The sequence below is a fragment of the Aquarana catesbeiana genome, linkage group LG04 (assembly GCF_042186555.1).
Source record: "Aquarana catesbeiana isolate 2022-GZ linkage group LG04, ASM4218655v1, whole genome shotgun sequence".
Lineage (NCBI taxonomy): Eukaryota > Metazoa > Chordata > Amphibia > Anura > Ranidae > Aquarana > Aquarana catesbeiana.
The window spans coordinates 203,806,662-203,830,780 of NC_133327.1; positions in this window are offsets into that span (position 1 = coordinate 203,806,662).

The following is a 24,119-nucleotide window of genomic DNA, read 5'->3' on the forward strand; positions in this document are numbered from 1 at the left end:
GTGGTGCCGCTTGCATAGGTGTTGCAGCCTCTGGGGCGTTTCAAAAAGGTGTGTATATGTAATGACAGATTATGTGACACTTAGATTGCACACAGGTGGACATCATTTCACAAATTATGTAACTTCTGAAGGTAATTGGTGTTAGGTACCTGGTAGCGAGCCTGACTTGTAGGAGAAGACCTCTCATACAACGCTGGTTCAAGAGCCACTGGAGTGGGGACAGTGGTCTCGTGAGCACAGTGGGGTAGGAGTGCCTGTTGAGATGAAAGGCTCTGATGCTGGAGCAGAGTAGAGATCCCTCCAGGGATGGCTGGACTGCAGGTGAGGTGGTAGCAGGAAGTAGCAGGCTGCAGCGCTGAGGATGCAGATGCAGAAGTCCCTGGAGCAGGAGTTGAGGGTGCAACAGCACAGCAGCGAACGGCAGGCACAGGCAGGGTCAGACAGTCCGGATCAGCAGGCAGCAAGGCGGTTAATACAGCAGGCAGAAGCAGAGTCGGTAGGCAGGCAGAGGTCGGCAACGGTATTGGTAGATGCAGAAGCAGGGTCAGCCAGGCCGGGTCGGATTGGAGAAGGAGGGATGGTCAGACAAGCCGGGTCAAAGGGGTAATCAATCAATCAGGTACAGGTTAAGCAGATCCACAGAGCTGAGACGAAATAGCAGCGTATTCCTGCAGCAGGAGAACTTTTATGCCAAAACGGTGCTAATGCGAACACGCGCGCCCATGCGCGCGTATGTGCCCGCGCACGCGCACACGCACCACGTGCCAGAGCGCCGCACTGACACACAGTAACAGCTGGAGATTGCTGTATTGCCTGAACAGGGGTGCGCCGGCGTATAGGCGTACGCACATGCGCCAGTCTGGTGCTGACAGATCCCTGACATTTGGTTGCACCAGAGCTTTTTATGGGCTTCATAACAAAGGGGGTGAATACATACACACATGCAAATTATCAGTTTTTTATTTCTGAAAAATAGTTTGATGTATATATTTTTCTAATTTTACTTCACCAACTTAGACTATTGTGTTCTGATCCATCACATATAATTGAATTCAGATTAAAGAAAACATTGAACTAAAGGCTGTAATGTAACAAAATAGGTAAAAGCCAAGGAGGGTGAATACTTTTGCAAGGCACTATAGTTGGATTAATTGTACTTATAATCCTTATAATCAAATGTGCACCAATAATGTGCAAATGTTGTTTGAAAATAATCGCAAATGCTTGTACTAATAAATACTCATCCTTCTGAGCCCTCAAGGTCATGCATGATGACTGCCTATGAGATGGTGGCCCATATACCTGAAGGATGACCTAAAGACACAGAGGAAGTCTAAACACACAGAGGAAGTCTATTACTGAAGAATTCGAACAACAGGAGGGGCTGTTAAGATACAGAATATCCACAATCTGAAATTAGGAATCTTCTGGAAGACTTCTGCAGAGTTCCCCCTTATATTGAACTGTTTGCTTCTAAAAAAGATATTTTAAATAGAATGTTTCTTATTCTTAGTTATTAGGCAACTCTGTTGTGCTGAAGGAATTGCAATGTGCTGCCAAGTGATGTGTGCACTAGGTGGCTGTACATTGCTCCTTTTCTGGGAAAGAGCTATTTTCACAAAAAGTCCCTTTTGGGTGAACCCCTCTTGTGTAATCATAAGATTGATATAGTATGACAAGTAAAATTACTCATAACCCAGAGGTCAAGATGACCATATGTAATGTAGAAATAATTAGTTAAAGATGACTTGTGCTATGGGACCATGCCATGCATAGACAATCATTTTGTGATTTCTTTATAAAAGCTGAAGTAATATTTGTATCGGGGCCACACCCCATTGAGCTGTGGACCAGTGTACGCTGTATCCATATGTATTATTCTTAAGTAAACCTGTACTTGCAAAGAATGCTACTGGATTGTTGGTGTCTTTCATTTCAAAGAACAAACCTAATTGTTGAACTTAACAGCAGTGATCTGCAATTCTTATCGGGACTGCGATATTGCAGTGGACAAATTGGACATTTTTGACACATTTTTGAGATCATTGACAATTATACAGCAATTAGTGCTATAAAACTGCACTGGTTACTGTATAAATGTCACTGGCAGGGAAGGGATTAACACTGGGGGGCGATCAAGGGGTTAACTGTGTTCCCTAGGTGTGTTCTAACTGTAGGAGGGGATGGGATTGACTAGGTGAGGAGACAGTGTCCCAAGTTGAAAGAAATGCTCAACATATAAATATAAAAATTCCCATTTAATTAGAAAACATTAAAATTGATAAGAAACTGTAAACATCATATAATATGTGCTAACACAACATTCACTCTCTATATGCTAAGGAATAGTGCAAGTGGTTCATAGAGAGTAGCCTAAGCAAAATGGCCCACAGTACAAACATGAGCCAAATGCATCTGTATGGTAGTTATCCATAAATGAGGGCCACATGCGAGGTCTTAAAGGGGTTGTAAAGGTATTTTTTTTTTTTTTTTAAATAACAAACATGTTATACTTACCTTCACTGTGCAGCTCGTTCTGCACAGAGTGGCCCCGAACCTGGTCTTCTGGGGTCCCTCGGCGGCTGTTTCAGCTCCTCCCCGCAAGCATTTACCACCTTAATGCGAGCTCCCTCGCATGGTGGTGAGTGCTTGCGGGCGCGCTCCCGTGATACAGCCGGCGGCTATAGCCGCTCGCTGTATCACTCGGCCCCGCCCCCCGGCGCGCCGCGTCATCGGATGTGATTGACAGCAGCGCGAGCCAATGGCTGCGCTGCTTTCAATCCATCCACTGCAGCCAATCAGCGACCAGGCTGAGCTGCAATGAAGATGACAAGGACGAGCAGCGAAGATTCGAGGCGTCAGGTAAGTAAAACGGGGGGGCTGGGGGCGGCGGTACTGTCAAAAGTTTTTTCACCTTAATGCATAGAATGCATTAAGGTGAAAAAATTTTTACCTTTACAACCCCTTTAATTGGCACAAGTTTGGAACAGAGAGCATGGAATGTCTATTCCGTATAGTGGGAGACGGGAGAGGGGCGAGCAGCCAAACTGAAAAGAGGAAGGACGTGCAGTGGAAGACAGCCAAAAAATCAGGCGCCCCGACCAGGGCAAGGCTTGTATTTATATGTCCCCCATCAAAAGTTGCAATAATTATAGTTTAAAAAACTGGTCAGTTTATATCCAAATGATGAGACTGCATTACAGATAGTTCAAAAGGTGCCTTTTGTATAATGCTCCAAATCATACTGCCACCGATCCCAGCTAAAAGAGATCCCTGTCAGGAAAAATAACAGAGTTGTCTGCCTTTGCATTAAGCATTAAACATTACATTTTAATATTTTCTAAAAAAATTTTAATTTTTTTATTTATATGTTGTTGAGCATTTCTTTCAACTTGGGACACCAGTGGCTACCTTAAAAGTCCAGTTTTTTCCTCTTTTTTTCTTATATTTAACTTTTGCATGTGAAGCCACACCATGCGAGTTTATGTCTCCTAACATTGTTTCTAGACATTGACAGATTGTCACAGACTATTACAATGTATACCGAAACACATAGACATGTAGAGACTATGACAGATGGATAGATATCATCAATGAAGGAGAGTCAGACATGCCTGCTGGAATTCTCTGGAAAAAACTTGGCTTCTAAAACCCTATCTGTTTTACACAAACTATCACAAATTTCCCTCAAGGGAGAGATGTGGTTTAATTTGACTGTTAGAAGTTTATTTATAAAGGACTCATTGTGCTGTTTGCACATCTAATGATTGCTGGACATTTGTCTACCTGTATTTTATGGTATTTATTTTTAAAGAGGGTATGTAATGTGGCAGATGGGTGAGTTGTTTGAATTTAAATGTGATGGCCGAAACTTGTTTGTTATTGGCTGCTGCTGTATGCTGCTATGTTGTATGTGGGTGTTGATAAGCGATACTTATTTGACTTTAAATGTGACAAGCAAATCTTGTTTGTTATTACAATATGTCTTTTACAATTAATGTGGCTGCTGATGGGTGACTCTTGTTTGAAATTTCTGGGTGAACAGGAATAATTTTTTTTGAAAATGATAGCCAAATGCTATGATTAAAAATGTCAGTAATTTTCATAAAATCCACCCAACCCAATTCTTTTTTAATAGACCCCTTTGGCAAGGGAACAAACACAAAATTGATGCATACATAAAGTGCAGATATCTGAAGTTATCAAAAGCAATGTGTGTTGGAGCTTTGCCTATTAAGAGAGCTCAATTGTCAGAGATTAAAAACAACAGTATGGGTCCTTAAGCGCTAAAAACTGGTATCATTGTAAAACCATTGTCTTCTCTTGCTATAGTTCATCATAAGGCTGGGTCCCAGTGCAGCTGCCAACTCCTGGAGGGAAGTGAAAAGCAAATGGACAACCACGCAGCGCTCAATGGGTGCCAGTAATAAGAGATTGTTATAAGGAGTGTAAACAATCAAGTTAATTTATTGGACGCATATGAAAGTAAAAAGTCTGACATTGTAGACAAACATTAAAATTAAAATCAACCTTGGTTAAAAGTCAATGTACACAATTAAAATCAAGAATGAAGTACTCTGAAATGGTAGTGACAGCGATCCACCATGACTCCAGTAAGCAAGGGGTTAATGTCAGCAAGTAGCTGTATGTGCCTCAAACCTCAACGGCCGACTCTGTGGCTATGATGCAAGTGAATGATGGTATAAGAGGGTGACAGTTTGCTCAAATGCAATGGAGGGGGCAGCTAGGACTGCCAGACTCACTTTGATCAGAGGTATAGTGTGGGCTGCGTTGAAAGATGCATCCCTTCTTGGTTAGTCTGCGATGCTCACCTATTCTAGTTTGCAGAGTCCGTATAGTGCGGCCTATGTATAGAAGACCACATGAGAAACACAGGACATGCCTATTTATCTCACTTTGCCGACAGTGCCCGAGACTTTGACAAAGAGCAGGCCTGCGAAACATGTCAGTCACGGTCATTATGGCAACCTAACGGAGCTTGCGATCCACCCAGTACTCGTCTCCATACAGCACAGGTTTCCCCTCCCTTCCGGCAATCATCGGCTCTGGTCGGCTTTACTCTGGCTTTCCCGGTCCTTGGATACAAGCATATGAGCTCAAGCGCTGTTTACAAGCCAGGTCCCAGGGTGTTCGGCCAGCCAGCGTGACAAGTGTCATCTTTCAATGCAGCCCACACTACACCTCTGGTCACCGTGAGTCTGGCAGTCCTAGCTGCCCCCTCCATTGCATTCGAGCAAACTGTCACCCTCTTATTCCATCATTCACTTGCTTCATAGCCACAGAGTCTGCCGTTGAGGTTTGAGGCACACACAGCTACTTAGTGACATTAACCCCTTGCTTACTGGAGTCATGGTGGATTGCTGTCACTACCACTTCAGAGTACTTCATTCTTGATTTTGATTGTGTACATTGACTTTTAACCAAGGTTGAATTTAATTTTAATGTTTGTCTACAATGTCAGACTTTTTACTTTCATATGCGTCCAATAAATTAACTTGATTGTTTACACTACTTATAACAATCTCTTATTACTGGCCCCCATTGAGCGCTGCGTGTTTGTCCAATTGTCAGAGAATGCCTGTGACAGACCCCAGTACTCAAGAGTAATACGTCCAACATATAAGCTTCCTTGCCCGGTACCAGTATGATCCAAGACCCCTTAGCCCACCCAGTCACTTGTTGAGACATTAATGTAGGGTGGAAAACATAAGACTGTTTATTCAAACACAGGCACAAAGAGATATACACTCAGGGGACAACCCCCTGCTTTGCATAATGACACAGGGTGGGGTAAAGTTTACCTCCTCCAGTAACATGACACACAGGTGTATTCAACTTTCCAACAGTAGACAGTCTTTAGGTGTGGCTGCTGGAGAAATCCCCCCCTCCCCTCTAGCATCTACCATAATAGCTTACAGGGGTTAGTCAATCCACATAAGCATATACATCCCATAATAGGTTGCTCCCAAGGCCAACAGAAACAATAGAACAGTGGGATACAGCCACACACCTCAATCAATCTAGTGAAAAGTCCATAACAGGATATGAGACCAAGCTCATGAAATATTACAGCAGTTAGAAAGGTGGAATTCATTTATCTTCATATATTTTTGAGGGATATCGTTTAGAAATATTATTGTCACAAGTGAAAGAGCCCCTTCATTCTTTCATCACAAGACAAGTATACAAGGCCCAGGATAACAGGGGTAACATGAAATGAAGTCCGGTATGGTTGTTGTACAGTGAGTCGGGTTAGTGCAGACCCGACTGGGGTTCTCAGTCACCCTGTGCCCATAATAGATACAGGGTGACTTACACATAGGAGGGGCCGGGGGAGCTGGACAAGGAGTTTTCAGAGCTCTCTAAGGTAAGCTGGGTTCCACAATGCCTATCAGACATTTGGCTTGCAGAAATATACATGTGCGCGGCATTCTGAGCACAGGAATGTGCACGGGCACGCACTCAGTGCAGCTTGGCCCCAGACGGGCTATTTAAGGATGCTTCTGCTCCTACCTAAGAGCTGACTGGTCTTTCAGCTATTCCCTGCTACTACTCTGCTTGTTCCCTTGTTGCTGACACGGCTTGACTCTGACCCGAACTTGGATCCTGCTTCTGCCTTGTTGCCAGTTCCTGACCTCGGCTCTGTTCCTGACCACATCTGTGCCTTATAATTCTGTACCTCACTGCCCATCTGCTGCTGACTCCGGCTATAACTGTGACCATGCTTCTGTTCCTGGCTTGGTTCCCACATCCTGTTTAAGTGCCTACCTGGCTGTCCTCTGTACCAGCTCTGCCCACCACAGTGGGTTCCTGTCTCAAATCTGCTGGGAGCTCTGACAAGCCCAGACCCTGCAGACAAGGCAGAGTGCCCCTTTAACTTCACCTGGATTTCCGTGCACAGTCCCTGTTCCTGACCTGATGTTTTGTCAGCTTGCCTGGGACAGCATTGCCTGTGGGAAGCGCTTCTATCAACACCTGCCACTCATGTTCCTCCTGTCCCTTGTACCCTCTGCTCCATCCTCAGTGGGACCTGGGCTGGAGATACAAGAGAGGCCAATCTCGTCATTTGAGTCTCCAATCAGGTACGGGACATCAACATTCAGCTGCAAAAGGAGGGTTATTTGCCTGTATAATATTTATGCAGCAGTTTTGTTTTTATGTTCCCCATTTAACAAAGAAATGATATTCATTGTAAAAGACATATGGTGTTCTACTGATGACCCTTGGGTCACTGACTTGTAAAAGATATAGAGACAGGGAAATTTAACTTTTTTCAACTTGCATTTGCTACATTCTTGTTTCAGGTCATTAAAGTGTATTTGAAGCCAAAACTTTCTTTTGTGGTTTTATTTTTACTATACAGATTGTATATTATATAGCACCAACAATTTGTGCAGCACTTTACAATATAAAGGGAGAAAGCACAGTTACAATACAATACAAGAGGGTTAGGAGGGCCCAGCTTATAGCGCTTACAGTCTAATAGGGTGGGGCAAGTGGTACAAAAGGTAATAACTGTGGGAAATTATGAAAGAGATGCCGCCACTCCAGGCAAGGCTTTAATGAGAGCAGATCATGTCAGACTAATCTGATTTAATTTTTCAACTATATTACCAATGTTTATGACCAGGGTGGTGCTATACACATGCCATATCTTGATTTCAGTAAGACATTTAATACAGTTCCACATAATGATTTAATACAAAAGTTGTACAAGCTAGGACTTAACCTTTGGGTGGTTCAGTAGATATGCAGTTGGCTAAAGGGTAGATAGCATAGTGTAGTTGTAAACTGGGTTCATTCGGAACAGAGACCAATCACTAGTGGTGTACCACAAGGCACTGTACTGGATCCTGTTCTATGTAATCTATATGTAAGTGACATTACAAAAGGTTTATTGGGCAAGGTATGCCTTTTTTGTTGATAATTCAAAGGTTTCAAATAGGGTTGATACCCCTGGAGGTGTCTGTAACATGGAACATGATTTGGCATTGTTGGAAGATTGGTCAAAGCAGTGGAAACTGCAGTTCAATGTTTCTAAATGTGAAATAATGCACCTAGGAAAAAAGAATCCTTTGAGAGAGTACAACATTGGGGGTACAGTGTAAGCCAGCACTACAGAGGAAAAAGATTTGGCGGTACATATTTCAGATGGTTGCAAAATGAGCAAACAGTGTGGCCAGGCAGTGGGGAAAAATGAATAGAATTCTAGGATGCATCAATAGAGGGGTCACCAACAGGAGGAAGGGGGTCCTGATTCCCCTATTTATATATTTAGTAAAAACTCACTTAGAATACTGTGTCCAGTTCTAGAGACATGACAGGTGACTCATAATCTATAACATCCTCTGATGAATGGTCAATTAAATCCATACATTTTGTGGTCTGTGGCTGGAGAGATGAGCCAACTGCTCCATCTCCCGTACCCTCATCCAGCTGCTGAACAGACGCATTTCTCCATCCAAGGTAATTTCATGCAAAAACAGGATCATCAAGGTCAGTCAGCACTTGCTGCATCCGCCATAAGACCTCCGTATCCATAACTGCGGGGGCAGGTTGGCAAAGCACACTGTTACTCTGCCACATTGCCGACTCTTCAACCAGGATTTCAGAGTTGTCAGCTGGTATTTCCTGATAGTCCCAGGCAAAGGGAGCCCAGACCTGCTGCTGAGCAGAATCTAGCGGCTATCTGTAGGCAATCTCCAGCTCCCATTCCCGATTGACTAGAAACTCCAAATCTTCCAGTGCCCAGGGAACTTCTGAGACATTCAGCATTCGTTCTCTGTATTCCGAGATTTCTTCCCAAAGTCATGGTCCTGTGACAGCCTCTCTAATAACAGCCTCAGGCCAAAGCCTTTGTTGGGGTGTCGTCCGCTGTCCACGGGCACACTTGAGCTACATACAAGTGGAGGGCTCTGTAGGTCTCGTCCAACTGCATCTCCATCTGGACCATCCTGGTTATCTCAGCTTTCCATTCCTAATGCGGTTGTTCCCCCAAAAAAGCCATTTGCACTTCGTACTGCGACCAGTACCTTTCCTGGAAAGAGGAGAGAATTTTTCCCTGGTGTTGCTGCTCATGGGCCAGTGCTTCCTTCCAGAGTTCCCAGCGGATAGAATCATACCATCCCAGCAGGACCTGCTCTGATACTGGTCCTCTGTGCTGTATCTGCATCTCTCACAACCTCCTTCCGAATTCCTCTTCCGTGGCGGCTGGTATCTGTACCTCTCCTCTCCTGCTATCTGGTCCTTGGATGCAGGTTTGGATGTCCCAGACTGCAGGAAGCATCCAACCACTTGCCACCAATGTAACAAAATGTCTCACACTCCGCTTGAGCGCTTTCGTCATATACCGCTTCCTCCCAGTCTGAATATAAATCTCAGATATTCCAACCACTAACAACAAACACAACAAGACAATACTCATTTGGTTGCTGAGCATGGACTGTTTATTGAAAACACAGGTACACAGGTAATAGTCTGGACAATCCCCCCGCCTTTGTATTCTGGGCAGGGTAGACTGTCCAACCAGCAGTGAGAGCTGTTGGAGGAATTGGCCCCCACCAATCTCACAGCTACATACATAATCTACATACACATCCCATAATATCCAAGGCAGAAAGACTCAATAGAACATTGGAATACAGCCACACCCCAAATGACTCAGCAAAGAGTACACAACAAAATGAGACAATATACCAACCACCCCAAGCTGGCAGAGACCAGCATGGCCTCTTTAATAATGTCATTTTGCATTACATAACAGAATATCTTCCTAAATGCTTGTAGCTCCATCAAATGCCAGGGCCCATAGTCGGTAGACAAGAGGCTAGCATTCAGTCCCCTCCAAAAGCCTCTGTCCTGGGTGAGTCTGTCACAACCATGTGCATTGCGTTATGTTTAGGTTAAAAAAAGACATCATGCTCTCCACCTTGTCCAGTTAGAGAATGCTTTGTATTCATTCAGAAATTGCAAAACATTCACTGAGCGGTGCCTTGTTGAATGGCATGTAGGGGGGGTCAGCTGCACTCATGCACGTAGGGGTACCTCTTGCATGGAGCACGATCATCAATGCTCGGGACCAGGTGAAGACTGCGATCATGTGAAGAATCTAACATTAAAGTGGTTGTAAACTCCGGAAAAAAACCCAAAACCTGCAAGACGAAGGTATAATGAGCTAGTCTGCATCGCAGACTAGCTCATAATAAAATTCTTACCTTAGATCAAAGCAGTTGCAGCGGTACCCCTACACCGCTGTGACCGGCGACATATCTCCCAGGGTTATGTCTGGGTTTGCGGGCTTCGGCGGTGTGATAGGCCAGAGCCGCGTTGACATCATTTCCTGATCCTAAGATAATTTAGCAGCCCAGGCATACCTACGTGAAATGAGAGTCCATTATGGAATTGTCTATGGCTTGGATGTCCTCCGTAATTCCCGGTTTCTTCAGCAACACTCCAATTCACTGATTCACCGTTCCCATCCCTGCGCTTCCAGCTGGCAGCCTTGGACCTTAGGTAATCCCCCTTTTTAAGCACAGGTGGCCCGGGTGAGGCCAAAAGCACGGGAAATTAGCTAAAACACTTAGGGGGTTATTTACTAAAGGAAAATCCACTTTGCACTGCAAGTGCACTTGAAAGTGCACTGAAAGTGCACTTGGAAGTAAAGTCACTGTAGATCCAAAGGGGGACATGCAAGGAGAATAAAAAACAGCATTTTAGCTTGCACATGACTGGATGATAAAATCAGCAGAGCTTCCACTCATTTCAGATCTACCCCTCAGATTTACAGCGACTGCACTTCCAAGTGCACTTTCAGTGCACTTTCAAGTGCACTTGCAGTGCAAAGTGGATTTGCCTTTCGTAAATAACCCCCATAACCCCTTCCCCAGCCTGGGCTGGCTGCTGCCTAACTAAACTTTGTACATTTTCAGCTTGCCTTCAGGCTGATCTTCTGTGTACAGAATGCAGCAGGGCAACCACTCAGCATGGGACCTAGAGGCAAGTAAAAATCACTGGAGTAGGGTCAGGAGATGAAAGAGGAGTGAGGACTTGTGCTATCAGAGCTCCTGATGTCCTCCAGCAAACTAGCCGGTAAAATAACTGCCCTTTCGGTATGAGTACCACAAGAATGGGGAGGAAAAAGAGAGGCGCACAGCAGCAGCGACACTTCAACTAGAGATACAGGGCTACTTTCCAGGGACAAGATCCACCAGCCTACGGAACCGTACAACGGGGGCTCAGTCTGCCTCCTATTCGGAAGCTGTAATGGCTGCTTTACCAGCGTCAACTCCCGTAGTGGCTACAGAAATTATCTGTGCTTCTATCATACAGCAGGCTACACAGGAGCAGAGACAGCAAGTTGGTGCACTGATACCTACCATGGAGGGAGAAATCAAGGCCCTTAAAGCTCTCCTCCAGGCATTACCTACCCGTGCTGATATGGAGACACTGATCCTTCGCGTGGAGGAGACACATCGTAAAAACTTTCAAACTATCCAGGTAGAGGTACAATCATTGCTGGAAAAGGTCTCTACTGAAGAAACAGCATCAGCCCTGTTGGAGAGGAGAGTGGCTCAGCTGGAGCAGGCAGAGGATCAGCAAGCTGTACAGGCTCTTGCATTACAGCTGCACCTGGAACAGCTTGAGGACCGGAGCCGTCGTAACAATCTACGGCTGAGAGGGGTCCTGGAAGATACAGGTGAGGAGACTTTATAATCTATAGTATTGAAAATATGCCAACAACTGGCGCTCCCGGTGCCCCCCAGGACCTCAAGTTTGAGAGGGTTCATAGAGCGCTGGGTCCCCACTCCACAGATTTAAAAAGACCTAGAGACATCGTATGCTGTATGCTTCGCTATACACACAGAGAGATCATTCTACGCAAGGCGTGGGAGCTGAGGGAGATTATTTTCAATGGATCCCCTATAAAAATATTAGCAGATATATTGAGAAATACTTTGCAAAGGAGATCGTTGCTACGTCCATTACTAGACAAGATTAGGCAACTAGGGGGCACATATTGGTGGGGGTACCCCATCTCGTTAACCGTAAGGAAAGACCACTCATCTTTTTTCTTGTCTAGCACAGCAGACTTACCTGGGTTGTTTTTCTTTCTGGAGACAGAGGCAATTCCCATTCCCAATTGGCTAAAAGCAATCCCGGGACAAATACGACAAAGGCCTGCTGAACTAAGGAGGCTAGACCCAGAATCTCAAGGATTCTTTTTTTTGGGCCAAAATTTTACCCCCCTCCTTTTTTTTTTTTTTGCATGGAGTAGATTATTAGGAAATATAGATCCATATGGATAAAAGGGGTTCTCTTTTTTTCTTTTTTTTTCTCTCTCTCTTTTGTTCCCCCCCCCCTCTTTTTTTAATCTAGGGGGGAACAAGATACCAGATCTGGTTAGGATTGGTTTCACTACTTCCCTTTTTCTCCGGTGATTGTGAGACCCACAAGTACTCAAACTGAACAAAAGTGGGATTGGAAATGGGGGGAGGGGAGCTATTAGGATTGCTGTGAGTTTTTTAGTTGTAGTTTTTTTTTCCTCCCATTTTTCTGGGGTTTTCTTCAATTTTGGGGACAAGGGTTTTATTTTCCATAGTGTGAGAAGATTATTTAAATTTATTAAGACTATTATCACTTAGTGGTTTAAGGTGGCAAGGAATTACAAAATTTTATTTATTTATTTTTTCTGTCTTTTATCATTATATGTCACTTGTGATTATATGAGTAAAGTAAAATTCAAAGATTCAAGGTTTTCCCCCTAAGACAGGGGGTAGGATATGGTGGTGAGAATATCACATAGACAAAAAGTCACTCTATATTATCGCACGAAATAAGATACAATACAATATGGCACAGAGGTTAAGGGAGTAGTTGTAGATAACTACAAACCTCCCCCTAATTTTTTCTATTATAAAAGCTCTCTTTTTTTTTACCCCCCAGGACAATCTCACATGTGTGTGGAAGTAGATATAAAGGGCAGAGAGGTTGGGTCTTTAAGTAGAGATAACGATATGAGAAAACCCCCATTGATAGACCAAAGAAGAAGAAATGGAGGAAGTGGAAGAAGCCTTTATTTAGAGGTGTTTTGTTTTTTTTTATTTTTAATTTATGCTGGAGGGCAAAAGTAGAGAGCCCCACAGCTTGGACATCTCAGACCACTTTCCCAGTTAGGCCTGCTACTACACGATCTGAAACATTTCCGTGTTGATATAGCTTTTATTCAAGAGACACATTTCAAGACAGACAGATTTCAATATCTCCAAAACAGATTTTACCCGTTGACATACCATGCTACTAATTCGATGGCTAAATCAAAAGGGGTCTCAATATTAATTTCTAGCAAAATACCTTAACACCATCAAATATCATTGATAGATCCTACGGGACCATATACTTAGGGCCTCATGGGGAACAAGCAGATGACACTGGCAACAATCTATATTCCCAATGAAAATCAAGCCTCTTTTTTAGATGAGGCATTAGAGAAGCTTTTAGATTTTGCAGAGGGGCAGTTGATACTAAGAGGAGATTTTAATATACCTTTGATACCATCAACAGATACCTCCACGGGGATATCATCCATTCCTCCTAGCCAAACGTACTGCAAAATTATTTCTTAAAGCTCAATTGATTGACGTATGGAGATTGCAACATTCTGGGGAACGAGATTACTCGTTTTATTCAACCCCACATAAAATCTATACCAGGATAGATTATTTTTTGATTCCCCATACCTGTTTACATGCAGTCCGGGCTACATCCATAGGAAATATTACATGGTCAGACCATGCCCTTGTATTCCTGACTTAAGATCTGACAGGAGCTCAGACATCTAGACATCGCTACTGGCGACTTAACGAAAGTCTTTTACAGATACCAGAAGTCTTAGAGGACGTGGCTAAAGAGTTGACATTGTACTTTCAGATGAATGACCTACCAAATTGTGACCCAGGAATTTTACGGGAAGCACATAAGTCAGTTCTTAGAGGTGTTTTTATTAAGCATGGGGCTCGTGTTAAACGAAAACGAATGAAACAGCTTACTGAATTACTTGGTAAATTAGCGATTGTGGAATCTAGGCATAAACATGCTCCTAATAAGACTCTAGAAACAGACTTGGCGGTACTGAGGAAGCAAATTACCAACTTGCCATAGTTTTGCCGTAAGGTGAACTACGAATCAGGTGATAAATGTGGGAAAGTATTGGCAAGAAAAGTGAGAGAACATAAACTGTCAACATATATCCCCCAAGTTGTCAATGGGAACGGCCAAAAAGTAAATTTACCAACGCATATCTTCCCGGAATTTAAAGAATTTTATTCACACCTATATGATCTAGCATTACCTATACCGCCTCAATCTGCTATAGATGAATATATTCAATCATCTCAAATGCTGTCCTTAGCCCATGAGATATGTATGGAACTAGATGTCCCAATAACATTGTTGGAACTTCAACAAGCGTTAGGGTCCATGAAATCAGGGAAGGCCCCGTGTCCGGGTGGGTTTACTGTACAATACTATAAAAGACTATTTGAAATATTAGGCCCACCCTTGATTAATCTATTTAGTTCGATTGACTCTGGATCTTCATTTGCTAGGGATACTCTAGGAGCCCACATCGCTGTGATATATAAAGAAGGCAAGGACCCTACCTTGTGCGGTAGCTATAGGCCTATCTCACTCTTGAATGTAGACCTTAAGCTCTATACTAAAATCTTGGCTACCCGACTGTCAAACCAAAAATTAATCCACTTAGATCAGGTTGGATTTATCCTGACACGTGAAGCGAGGGACAGCACTTCTAAAGTGCTGAACCTACTTCACGTGACCAAGTCCACAAAAACTCCATATGTCTTTTTAAATACAGATGCTGTGGAAGCATTTGACCGAGTAAGTTGGCCATTTATGCTCTCCGTACACAGACATATTGGACTTGGGGAGGTGATGATGAACCGGATAGCCAAGATATATTTAAATCCGACTGCACAGGTTAAGGTGAATGAGGTGCACTCAAAGTCTTTTATAATTAGGAATGGTACCAGGCAGGGATGCCCACTGTCCCCTCTTTTATATGCCCTTACCTTGGAGCCTTTTCTTTCCGTGATCAGCCTAAATCAGGATATACAAGGAGTGACAGTGGGTAATACACAACATAAGTCTCGGCTTATGCCGATGACCTATTATTTTCTTTAACGAATCCAGCAGTATCCTTACCAAATCTCCTTAAACAATTTGATTTATATGGTGCCTTATCAAACTTGAAAATCAATTTTTCTAAATCAGAGGCGATGGGGGTTGCACTGCCAGCACAAACTTTTATACAAGTCCGAGGGGGCTTCCACTTTAAGTGGACTACACTTGCCCTGAATTATTTAGGCACAAAAATGCCAGCAGATTTAATCCGTACTTATGAGCTTAATTTTCCACCATTACTTACAGAGTCCAGACTGCTATTAGATAAGTGGCACGCTAATTTACATTCTTGGATCGGTAGGTGTAATTTAATAAAGATTTGCATTCTGTCAAAATTTTTATACTTATTTCAGGCCCTACCGATACAGATACCGCTTTCTTATTTTAAGCAGGTGCAGGCATTGTTTACAAGGTTTGTCTGGGCGCATAAGAAACCACGGCTTTCACGCACCTTTTTAACCTTACCAAAACAATATGGTGGCTTGGCGTTGCCAGATGTCAGGAGATATTATCAAGCAGTTCAACTTAGTAGAGTAATTGATTGGCAACACCACAGTGACCTGAAGTTGTGGGTGCAAGTAGAACAGTGCCAATCCCCAATACCATTGAGGAGGGTACTGTGGTGCTGGGATTTTGTGCCGCCAGTTCTAAAATCTCATCTCTTGATAGGGAATACTTTGAAACAATGCCTACACGCTATTACATACGTGGAACAAACGACAAAGACATCTCCATTGACCCCGATAATTGGGAACCCCAAATTTATACCAGGCCTTTCAACCACGCAATTTTTGACTCTAAGGGAGACTGAGCAAACTATTGCATCACAGTTTGTGACAGGAGATAGATGGCCTAATATGGAGGAGCTGACTGACCCCGGGGGCCCCTACCAACTTGCGTTCTGGAATGCAGCTCAATTATATTATTTTCTTCAGACTATACTAGACCCGCAGGTATATACTAGACAACTGACTAAATTTGAGGAGCATTGCTCGGGAACAGAACCATTGTCTCACGTCCTCTCGGAGATGTATAAGTTACTTAACTCCCCTAGGGAGCAACCAAAACTGGCCTGTGTGTTAAAATGGAGTACAGATTTGCATCACACATTTACTGACTTACAAATTCAAAATATGATTGAGCTTTCCTATAAATCTTCACTAATCTGTACCAAAATACAGGAAACCAATTACAAGATATTTACAAGATGGTATATGACACCAAATCAACTTCATTCCAGATGCGTCAGAGCATTGCTGGCGATGTGGTACAGATAAAGGGACGATTCTGCATATATTCTGCATATATCACTGTAGTGCTGGCAGATTTGGAATCTACCACACGTTAGGTAAATTTAGTAACTTGTTCGTTAGGAAGGTTACGTTTGCCTCTGTTCCAGCTTGGCTGACATTGTGTGTGTTTCCATGCTGACCGGTGGGTGTCGCTGTAATCACTGGTTAGTGTTGGAAAGGCAACGTGTTGAAGCGTATGGATGCTCTTCTGTACCGGAGACAACTCAGTGGAGGTGGTCTTCCGAGTTGCATTCTGGGCAAGGGTATTTATGGAACAGACGCCATATTTTGGGGTTCATTTTTCAGCCACCTGCTGGCCCTCCTGGCCGACAGGTATGCGTTAAGGAGCTACCTCCGGAGGCCCACGATACTGCGGCGCAGGGGTGGGTCCAGAGGCTTGTCTGGGGCTTACCACCGCGGCCGAGGAATGGTCCTGAGCTGTCGGTCCTGTGTGACGAACCTGGACAACCGAGGAGATCCCAGGGGAGGACCCGTCTTGGAGGGATCACGCAGCGTGCTGGTCTATAGAGGGGCCTGGTGACTCGGTTGGAGGACATATCCGAAAGTAACTATACAGCATAGTGTTGCCGGGTTGGCTTAAAGGTTCAGGCACTGTAACTGACATTCATTACAGAAACTCTGATACATCCTGTGGCAGAGGATCGTACGAATTTTGTTCCCAAGCAAGTCTGTGGCAGAGACTTTGATTCGTGCTGTGTACTGGCTGCTAGGCTGGTGAGAGAGGCCTATCCAGACAAGCAAGGAGTGTGTCCCACGAGGGGAGCGCATTCCATACAATATCTGAATTCTACCCGAACAGTTGTTAAAAGAACCCTAGAAGAAGATGTTTGAGTTTCTTCTGCAGTTTCCCTTCCGCCTCTTACCTGCTATTTCCTAACTCAAGTGTTTAATAAAGCATTGAAAACGTACTCCAGTGTTGGTGCGTGTGTCGTCCAGAGGTAAACTCAACGGAACCCTAGACCCGGTGCCGGTGAAACAGAGGGAAGCAGAGTTAAGGTAACAGACCCACTTAAACCATCAGCCCCCCCACGAGAGTTATTGCTACATGTGGGGGCGTCGTCTGGGATTTGTTGACCATCAATTCTCGCAACCCAGTGGAGTGTTTTACCGGGAGTTTGCGGAGAGAGCTGGAAAAAAAAAAAAAAAAGAAAAAAGAGAATCTTTCAGGAAAAGGAAAGGTAAACTGCAGGACTTTATTTCTGAGTGCGTAGACGGCGGGCGCCAGTAAAAGGCCCGAGAACTACGTGACTAGAAGAACAAGTGGGAGGAGTTACCCTACTTGCTACCGCGTGGGACGCGGGTATGTGTTTGGCGCCAGAGGAAAAGAGAAGCCTCGTGATCGTGCTAAGAAGATCAGAGTGTGGCCATGTCTTTTCCGGCGATGCAGCCAGTTGTGGGACCGAGAGTGTTCCCTACAATGCACCGTGATGAATACTGTGCTATCTGGAACTCTGCTTACGGATACTGGAGTTCAGTTGAAACCGCAGGGGAGGTTTGTCCTGTATACCTCAGGAAATGTTGAGGGATTGGGCATGATCTGCCATCGATGCGAAGGATTGGCTGTGCATCTTCGTCCATTTGGCCGATGTCCGCAATGTGGAGAGTACTTGTTTGTGGTGGAGCAACCTACCACGTCGCCCCGTGCTTATCGGATGGATTGGGCAACAGGTATCGCTACAGTAGAAGCTGCTATCACTATAGAGAGAGAGTGACAGGCCGCCACTTTGCCTGTCATTACTGACAATGTTCCAGAAGGAGACACTGCTGCTGTTGTCTCATCAGGGGACATTACTTTGGTTTCTGTGTCCACTAAGCCTACTCCTGTTGTGCCTACTCAAAGGAAGGTGGGCTATGTAAAGGCTTCCCGCGGCCGTGGTCCAGGCCTACCCCAGAGGTTACCTGGACCGGAGCTACCAGAGTCCATGTCAGGAACAGGTAAGCCACTGTTGGGAAATGTGTCCAGGACTGTAAATAAATATTTGCCAGCGGAAGAGTTGGGAGATTCAGAAATAGAATCCATGTCGGATCTTTCGGGTGATGATGACCTATTTGAGACTATGTCACAAGAGTTATTGTGGTCACAGAGTGAGGATGTTACCTCCGCTATGACTTTCCCTGAATGGACAGCCCTGAGTTCTGGGAAGATGTCACCCTGTGTGGAGCCACACAGTACTATTGATGGGACTTTGCCAAAAGTTGCTAGCTCACTGCAGACAGCAGCTGGGTCTATGGTGAGCAAATCATTGGATTCCTGTATAACGCCTGGTATGGGGACAGACAGATCTTTGCCAAAACTTGCTCGCTTACAGAGGAAATTGAACAAGCGTGTGGCGGCAGAGTATGGTTTGGAGTTCCCCTATGTGCCCCGGGATATCATGCAGGAGATTGAAAATAATCGGGAACTTAGGTACAGTGAAAAAGAATAAGAAAAAAATTGCGCTAATAAAGTTTGATAAAAAGACCCAGATAAGTGCCACAAAGTGAAACTTATACATTACATATTACCACTATAGCAACGAAAAAATATCAAAAATCTGTCCTATGTCATTTACTAAATGCAGCTAAATCCTGTATACCTGTGATGTGGAAACATCAGAATCCACCGACCACAGCATTATGGCTGAGGAAGGTGGAAGACATTAGAAAGATGGAGGACCTGATATTGACAGCAACTGATAGACAGGAGATACATAAAAAGACATGGACCTCTTGGAATTTGTTTATTAATTCAGAAGCACCCCAAAAATGATTCAAAAACGCCCTAAAACGCCTTAGCATTTTTACCGCGTTTTTACAGCATTTTTGGGGTGCTAGTGGTAAAATTACCGCAACACTGTGGGCATTTTAACGGTGTTTTTCAAGCGTTATTGAAGCATGGGTGTCAAAGAACAACCCCACCTCCCTACATGTAGATGCAGATGCTCTCTTTTCTGCTTGCATGTTTACCTTTTTGTGAGATCATGTGACTTTTCTACAGCTCAGGGCGGATTATAGGCGCTATTCAGGCGTTTTTACAGCACTTTCAATTCATTTCAATGGAGAGGGGCATTTTTGAAGAGCTTTTTTCAACGTCCTAAAGCTGCTCCAAAGATGCTGAAAGCAGGACTTTTCTCAACGACCCGCCAGCACAAGGCCTCAATGTGAAAGGTTCCATTGAGATGCATGGGGAGCGTTTTATGAGCGTTTTAATAAAGCTATTTTTAGCGCTAAAACGCTGCAAAAATGCCTCAGTGTGAAAGGGGTCTTAGGGCTGTGAAACGCGGATATGAGTCTGAGTTAAGAGATATGATGGATGTGCGATCAAAGAGACATCAGATGCAATACTAAGCACCATTTTCGGATTCCTTTCCCTATTTATTTATTTTTTCCCCTTCCCTCCTCTATAAAACTTCCCTTCCCTCTTCCCTCTCCCCCCCACCCCCCTTTTTTTTTCTATGTTATCTCCTCTTGTCCTCTATTTAGATTTTATTTTTTAAGTTAAAATATAGGGAATGAACCAGAGGTGCTTTGTCACATAAGGTGATAAGAAGCAGGAACTTAGATTTATGTAGCAGTGAGATAAGGGGATACTTAGATTTTTGCGTTTTTGTATGTATAAATTTAATATATGTTAAGTTTCTTTTGTAATATATGCTTATTATTTTAGACTATGATCTCCCATTCTGTAAACACTGTTATAGTATGTATATGCAATTCATTCCTGAAAAAAATTTTAAAAAATTATATTTGAAAAAAAAAAAATCACTGGAGTGATGTCTACTTCAGTAGGGATGAGCCGAATACCCCCCGGTTCGCACCAGAACCTGCGAACGGACTGAAAATTTGCACGAACATTAGAACCCCCTTGACGGCTATGAGACTCGAACGTTCAAAATCAAAAGTGCTAATTTTAAAGGCTAATTTTTATGGTATTGTCCTAAAAAAGGGTTTGGGGACCCGGGTCCTGCCCCAGGGGACATGTATCAATGCAAAAAAAACTTTTAAAAACGGCCGTTTTTTCGGGAGCAGTGATTTTAATAATGCTTAAAGTAAAAAAAAAAAAAGTGAAATATTCCTTTAAATATCATACCTGGGGTGTGTCTATAGTATGCCTGTAAAGTGGCACGTGTTTCCCGTGCTTAGAACAGTCCCTGCACAAAATGACTTTTTAAAGGAAAAAAAGTAATTTAAAACTGCTTGCGGCTTTAATGTAATGTCGGGTCCTGGCAATATGGATGAAAATTAGTGAGACAAACGGCATGGGTACCCTCCAGTCCATTACCAGGCCCTTTGGGTTCTGTATGGATATTAAGGGGAACCCCGCACCCAAATTAAAAAAAGGAAAGGCGTGGGGCCCCCAGGCCCTATATACTCTGAACAGCAGTATACAGGCGGTGCAAACAAGACAGGGACTGTCGTTTTGTTGTTAAGTAGAATCTGTTTGTAATTTTGAACTGGTACATTTTTAACGTGTAGCTCCAGCCAAAAAAATCTGTTTTTAAGCTTTTCGGAAAACATAGGGAAGGGTTATCACCCCTGTGACATTTGTTTTGCTGTCTGTGCTCCTCTTCAGAAGATTTCACCTCAATTTTTGTCCCAATGACAAATGTTTTTTGAAAATTTGGGGTTTTTAGTGAAACAAGGATTGGTGATAAAGCATCAGTGGAAAGGAGAAAAGTTTTTCCCATATTAACTCTTACAGGAGAGAATTTCCCTTCCTATGGGGTAGATTTCATCTCACTTCCTGTTGTCTCCTTCCATTTGCAAGTAGGAGTCATTTGTAAGTTGGATGTTTGAAAGTGGGGGCCTGCCCTATATACTCAGCAGAAATTTGGGCATTAGGTGTTGTTGTGGCCTCAACACTGTAAGCCCTCACAGGGCCCTGCTGTGAAATATTAGATCAAGAATTGTAATTACATGCCCCTGTTGAACAGGGCCAGAAAAATTGGGCCTTTGGTGATGGTGGTGGTTGTGCTGGTGCCACAACACTGTAAGTCCTCACAGTTGCTCTTGGTGGGCTCTGGAACGGGCCCTGCTGTGAAATATTAGATCAAGAATTGTAATTACATGCCCCTGTTGAACAGGGGCTGAAAAATTGGGCCTTTTGTGGTGGTGTTGGTGCTGGTGCCACAACACTGTAAGTCCTCACAGGTAATCTTGATGAGCGCAGAAATGTGCCCTGCTGTGAAATATTCAATCAAGAATTGTAATTACATGCCCCTGTTGAACAGGGCCAGAAAAATTGGGCCTTTGGTGGTGGTGGTGCTGGTGGCACAACACTGTAAGTCCTCACAGTTAATCTTGGTGGGTGCAGAAACTGGCCCTGCTGTGAAATATTAGATCAAGAATTCTAATTACATGTCCCTGTTGAACAGGGGCTGAAAAATTGGGCCTTAGGCACTGGTGCTGGTGCCACAACACTGCAACCCCTCACAGATACTCTAGTTGGAATGCAGGAACTAGCCCTGCTGCAAAGAATTGCATCAAAAATTGTAATTACATGCCCTTGTTAAACAGGGGCTTAAAAATTGGGCCTTAGGCACTGGTGGTGGCGTCCAGAACCAAAAATGTTCTTACAAGCTATCAGCATGATCATTGAGGAGGAAGAGGATAATTACTCAGCATAACAGGATAGTCAGTCTTTGAAGAGATCTGACAATTAAAAAAAAATTATTCGGTTACATCAGCATCAGGTGCTTGGTAGCTGGTGGTGATCCAAGACTGATTCATTTTTATGAAGGTCAGTCGATTGACCGAGTCGGTGGACAGACGCACCCTGTGATCCAGCAGCACTGAATGTGTGTTCTGAAAGAACGCTGGATGCAGGACAGGCCAGTAGCTCAATTGCATACTGTACAAGCTCTGGCCAGTGATCCATCCTCAAGATCCAGTAACCCAGAGGCTTTTCGGTGGGAAAGGTGTCCAAGTCAGATCTTGCCCCTAGGTATTCCTGCACCATGTAAAACAGATGCTGGCGATAGTTGCTGGAACCGATCATACCTTGGGACAGCGGACTAAAAAATTGTCTGAAGGCATCGGTCAGACGGCCACCTTCTCCACCGCTCCTTCTTTGACTGACCGAAGCCTCAGCAACACGTTGTCCAGAAACAGGAGTTTGTAACCTCCCAGTCTCTGGGAACGCATTGCAAAGACCTTTCTGCAAGGCCTCCCGAAGATGTTTCATCCTCTGCTCCCTCTGCGACGGCAAGATAAGGTCCGCAACCTTACCTTTGTAACGTGGATCAAGGAGGGTTGCCAGCCAGTATTGGTCCTTCTCCGTGATACCATGAATACGAGGATCCTTACGCAGGCTTTGCAAGTCAGGGAGGCCATGCAGCGTAGGTTTGCTGAGGCATTCAGTCCGGAGTCCTCTTGGTCACTAAGGACGATATGGTCCGCAGCCACCTCCTCCCAGCCACGTACAAGTCCATGTGTTTCTTGGGACTGATCCCTTAAAGTCTGCTGCTGATGCTGAGTGCCAGACTCCACCTCCATACTGACACAATCCTCCTCTTCTTCCTCCTCCTCCTCCTCCTTGTCCTCTTCCTGTGTGATCGGCGGGCACGCCGGAACACTGTCTGGATAAAGGGGGCCTTGAGAGCTAAGGAAGTCCTCCTCTTCCTGCCTCTGTTCTGCCTCATGTGCCCTGTCCATTATTCCATGCAGCGTGTGCTCCAACAGGTGGACAAGGGGGCAAGTGTCACTGATGCATGCACTGTCACTGCTCACCATCCTCGTGGCCTCCTCAAATGGTGACAGGACAGTGCATGCATCCCTGATCATGGCCCACTGGCGTGGGGAAAAAAAAACAAGCTCCCCTGACCCTGTCCTGGTGCCATAGTCGCACAGGTACTCATTGATGGCCCTCTGATGGCCCTCTGCTGCATGTGCAGCCGCTGCAGCATGGCCAACGATGAGTTCCACCTGGTGGGCATGTCACAGATTAGGCGGTTCTTGGGCAGGTTAAACTCCTTTTGGAGGTCTGCCAGCCGAGCACTGGCATTATGTGACCGGCGGAAATGCACACAGACTTTCCTGGCCTGCCTCAGGACATCCTGTAAGCCCGGGTACCTGCCAAGAACCGCTGCACCACCAAGTTAAGGACGTGAGCCAAACAGGGAACATGGGTCAGTTGTCCCTCTAGGAGGGCGGAGAGGAGGTTGGTGCCATTGTTGCAAACCACCATTCCTGCCTTAAGTTGGCATGGCGTCAACCACCTCTGAACCTGCCCCTGCAGAGCTGACAGAACCTCTGCCCCAGTGTGGCTCCTGTCCCCCAAGCACACCAGCTCAAGCACCGCATGGCATCTTTTGGCCTGCGTACTTGCGTAGCCCCTTGAATGCCTACAGAGCACCGCTGGTTCCGAGGACAAAGCACAAGAAGAGGCCATGGAGGAAGAAGAAGAGGAGGGGGTGGAGGAGAGAGGTGTGTCACAATCATTAGTAGTGGCATTTTGGAGGCGTGGTGGCAGAACAACCTCCAACACTACTGCACCTTGTCCTGCATCCTTCCCAGCTGCCAGCAGAGTGACCCAATGCGCCATGAAACTTAGGTAACATCCCTGTCCATGCCTGCTGGACCATGAGTGAGCGGTAATATGCACCTTAC